This window comes from Arachis ipaensis, chromosome B04 (genome assembly GCF_000816755.2).
Source record: "Arachis ipaensis cultivar K30076 chromosome B04, Araip1.1, whole genome shotgun sequence".
NCBI lineage: Eukaryota > Viridiplantae > Streptophyta > Magnoliopsida > Fabales > Fabaceae > Arachis > Arachis ipaensis.
In genome coordinates, this window is record NC_029788.2 from 17,281,713 (window position 1) to 17,286,994 (window position 5,282).

The 5,282-nt window shown below is 31.6% G+C and overlaps 1 long non-coding RNA gene across 1 annotated transcript; it reads right to left on the bottom strand.

Moving 5' to 3' along the window:
* On the bottom strand, positions 3,015 to 4,597 carry LOC110270551. Its single transcript, XR_002360184.1, has 3 exons — positions 4,407 to 4,597; positions 3,703 to 3,862; positions 3,015 to 3,248 (listed from the first exon to the last, which is right to left on the bottom strand). It is a non-coding gene; the product is annotated as an uncharacterized LOC110270551 (long non-coding RNA).

The window sequence follows — 5,282 nt, forward strand, 5'->3', positions numbered from 1 at the left end:
ATAAATAAAAAAATCAATAAAAATAGCATTTATTTAATAATGAAGAAATATAATAGTTGAGTATTCTAAATAGATATCTATTGATTATTAAGAATATATTTGATAATTCACTGAAAAATACTGCACAGACAAAATGAAAGTGAGAGATATATTATAAAACAAAAGACCAAAAAATTTAAGCGATAGATAATTAAATAGAAACAAATGGAGCATAGAAAAATACATGTTATTATAATGTTAAAACTAGATACCCTGGCAAGGAATCTAAATTATGATGACCGAGGTGTTGCTGGCTGAGTAGGAATTGGAGAAGAAAACTATTCTTCAAATTCAGGGGGCAAAAGAGAAGAGGAATGTACCTCCGAATGGTGGAACAAGCTAAGGTGTAAGGTGTTGTTTAATGGTTTACTGTCAAATTCTTTCCCCAAAAGTAGACACAATTCTGATGAAATATTAATGTTAATAAGAACACTAAAATATTTATTAATAAATAAAAGGCTTATTATTTTATAATCGCATTTCTCAAGAAAATTAATAAGTACTTAGAATTAGAATGTTGTGTTGTGGCGTGGTGTGTGAGAGTGAGAGAGAGAGAGTAGTGCGGTGGAAAGACAGATTTGGGTAGAGAGGCCTGGCCTGGCGTGCGAAAGGAAGCACGACTTGTTCCTACTCTCATCCTCATAGCCTCCCTTGCTCTTTCATTTTGTCTTTATTATCTCACTTTTTTTTTTAATTAAATAAAACATGGTCAGCCGGGTGAAATCGGGTTTGATGTGACCCAGACCTGACTCGAAATATATACCGGGCCTATTTGTTAGACCCGAACCCGACCTTAGACCCGATGAAACCTATACACTTTCGGGCTATGATTATACCGAGTAAAAACTGGGTGAAAACCGGGCCGTTAACATTATATTACCTTGATACCTTCTTGTAACTTAGCATGTAAAAATATCAAAATTTCCAAGACTCCAATCATTATTTGACATGGTAAAATTCACTTAGAAAAATATAATAGGAACCAACTCTTCTCTAAAATTAAAGCATAACCATAATCAATACTAATATTGCCTAATAACACAAAATATTTAAATCAATACAAATAATACAAGATTATGCATTAGTCTAAAGTCTTATGCATTTTAAATATAAAATATTAACTTATAGTCTTATATATAATGATTAATAACACAAAATATTAAGATTTACAACACTTAAATTTCACATAATAATAGTCATCATCCATCACTAATAACACAAAATATTAATTATGTATGATGACTGGGCCACCGGGCCGATTTCGGGTGACCCGAGCTATGGCCCGGACCCAAACCGAAATAATGATCGGGTCTATTTTTGAGACCCATACCCGACCCTAGACCCGATGAAGTCACACCAAATTAGCCCCTAAAGTGTTCGAGACCGGGCCAGATCTTCGAACCGGACCGGACCATGCACACCCTAGTCAAAGGCATTCTAATGTATCTTCCTCCTCTCTGTTTCACGGTCGTAACTCGTATGGCTGGCTTCCTCGTTCTATATATGTACATTTTTATTTTATTCATTTTTAATTTGATAAAACAAAGGTAATAACCTTTAATTTAAAGTAAATTGCCATTCGAATCTTATTATCATGCATTGACAAGCTATTTTTTTAAGAAATAGAAAACACTGTGTTATTTATTATTATGAGTAGACAAAATATTTTTTTAACATAGAGACAAAAAATTTGAGAGTAAAAATTTTATGATAAAATTTTATAAATATATAAATTTGTATTTTAAAATAATAAAAATTTTATAAATATAAATTTGATTCTCAAATTTCTAATTTTAAAAAAGTAAAAAAATCACAAACACAAATCGAATCTTCAAATTTCTGATTTATAAAAAGAATAAAAAAATATAACCACAAATTTAACTCTCAAATGTTTGGTACCTAAATTCGACTCTCAGATCTCTTCTAATTGTCTTTTACAATTCTATGATACACCTTTCATCTTAGCAAAACACGCCTTTTTCTTTATTATTAAAAATAAAAAGCAGCATTAGGATCCATATATTTATTTTCTTTCTTCTAATGTATGTTATTGATTTTATTATTGTTGTTATTGGTAACGGGGGATGGTTTCGGTGAGAGATAGAAGTAGAGATAGAGGAAAGGGTTGAGAGAAAGCAACAGGTGAATGGATGGAGGCATTTGAAGTTACAGGTGATAATACTAATCAATATTCATGATGGCTTTTAGAGTTAGAGTTTGATTTGGCTCATTTTTTATATATATGAAAAAGTGGGAGTTGTTTTTGTTGGAAATGGACTTATCTGGTGTAATCGCATGTAGGTGGAACCTGCAGAGGAGTAGGTCAGCATGTAGGTGGTGTGTTGACACTATAAGAAAAATACTCATTCAGGTACACTTGAAAAGTGTAGTCAAAAGTAAAAAAAAAAATGATGTCTTAGACTACAGCTACGTTTTCTAGGCTATAGCTACGGTTTTCGGGGTAATTTTTATTCGGCCGTTGTTTATTCTCAAAGGCTACGCTTTTGGCATTTGGAAATATGGTGCGTTTTTCAAGTGATGTTGTCCAAAACCAAATGTTACGCTTTTCAGCTTCCATTTTTACTAGAATAGGCTACGCTTTTCAACACTACTACATCACCTGTAAAGCGTAGCCACATTATATACCATAGCTACCGTTTATAAGTGTAGCCTTAGGTCCCTTATATTTTTTTTTTTTTTGTATACCATAGCTACTATATATAAGTGTAGCCTTAAGTACCTTATTATCTTTATTATATATATATATAATATTCTACTAATTATTAATACAACATAATATTTAATAATATAATTACATATATGATAATTCTGCATTTTTAATTAAATGAGTTAAATATTATAAAAAAATAAACACATAATTATACTAAATAATTTTTTTAATAATAAAAATGATCTCTAACCAAAATATATTTATAATTAATGATCCAAAAATACTAGAATGAAGTTAACTTTGAATATTCATACATTTCACACTAAATTAAGCATAGCCATATCAAAATAAGCATGAGACCACTTAGAATTTACTAGTAATACTCTACGAAAAACTAAAATATTATATCCTACATAAGTATCTTCTAATAAAAGTCGTTAGTCAATCATACATGTATCCATTTCCAACACTACTCTATCTTAGCCAATAAACTACAATGATAAATAGCTTAATCTTCATTATCATCCTCAATATTATCCTGCATAGTTATATAGAACAGTAATTAAAAAAATATTTATAATGGCATTTACAATTATAAAAATTAAAAAATTAAACTCAAAACTATCAATGATTGATATTATTAATTCTTTCTGTATTGTGTACAAGTTTTGCAAATACATAGTAGTGTTTCACAAATTCAAATTTAGGATTCAAAGATCAAAAAGCATAAACTATAAACCATACGATAAAAACATAGTTGAAACAGTCACATAATGTAGTCATGTTGGGTATTACCATATATTGTGCACATATTGTTCTTTGTTCTCTCTTAAATATTCACGAGAAAAAGAAGAGAGTGCTCAACAGATATTTTATCACATAAAGATACGTATAAAATATATTACCCAACTACACCCAGGTTTGTATGTTACAACTAAAAAAAGAAAACAAAACAAAACAGCATAACAAAACAAAACAGCATAAATTCTCACCAAAAGTGTTACTGGTAAAGAGCATATTTACAGATTACTGAAGTTCCACCCACCTGGCTAAAACCATCGAGGGATCCTTCTTGTTTAGATGGACATCCCCTAATCTTATGTTAGACTGCAGAATCTTACTCAACAAAACAGTATGAGCATGCTCCGATACCTACAAACACAATTGCCTAAGTCCAAGTCAATAAGGTGAATGTAGAATAAAAAAGATAGTCAAGTATTCACAAAACAATGAAAGGACTAAAAAGGAGTAGTTATACTTTGAATGCCAGCAATTTACAAGCTTCGTCCCATTAAATGAGATTAGCTAAATTGAAAGGGTAAGTGTGTTCTTGTGATAAACCAAGAAAGAAACTGGATTTGCATTTCATCCTTATATCCTCCCTTCACATTCCCTTTACATCCTGCTGGCTTGCATTCCTAAGAATGGCCCGCATGAGTCATGATAGAATTTTCTAACAAAAATCCTTCATTTTCCAAGCTATATATATCTGCTAATAATTTCATAAGTACATTTTTCCTACATTTATATCCCACAACAATTTCAAATTCAGAATACTTTCCTAAACCTATACCTTGCATTGACAAACTTTGGAAATATTCTACACTTCACAGTAGAAGCAAGAACATGGAGTACAAACAAAGAAGATAGAGAAATAGTACAACTCATTAACAGTCTTTATTTATCATTCACTTACCATATCACCTCCTTTAGTGGGAGGGCGGAATTTGATTGGTGGAACAAAAATATTCTCAAGAAAGAACATTGAGTGACCTGCTTTCTTTCCATATCCCTGACCTTGAATATCATTAATATAAGAACAGAGTCGAACCTCATTTTTTCACAAAAGTTCTAATGTCATTTTAACCTCATGAGCTAACACACGACACGTAACAAGCTCCTGGCCAATACACAGAGAGCGTGTTGGACACGCATCACGTGTTGATTCGACGTGATTTCAAAACATGAGCTATGTGTTGAGTGTTCTGTCTATAAAAGCAAAATCTGTTACCATTTTGCTTCATTCACTACAAGAAAAACGTTAAGTATCGTCGAATTTAGTGTCGCAGCGTACCGGTGGATTCAGCGATGGTTTTGTAGTGAGATTCATCGTACCAAAGAGTTACCATCGGAAAAGGTTATCTGACGGTAAAGTCGCTGGTAAATATTTGGCAGGAACACTAGACAAATAGGCACCAATCGTAGCGTCGGAATTACCATTAGATTATTCCAACGGTAGGCACGATTAACGAAATGTTGTGTTTTAGTTACCCGCACCATGTTACGGCAGATGAAGCCGTCGGTAAATTCGATGCTAATGGTGCCCTAAATTCGAACCGCAAATCTTCTTTCTCTTCATTTCAAATTTTTTCTCTCTCTCTCTCTCTATATATATATATATCTCTAAAATTGTCATTGAGAGAGGAAAATTAAAGTTAAATACGAGCTTTTAAGTTCAAATGAAATGCATCGGAGATCCGTGACAAGTGATAACTATTAAAATAATTAAATTGTAGGCTTACCTGAATATTTATGACTAATTTTTATTTTTTATAATAAGATTAAATATGAA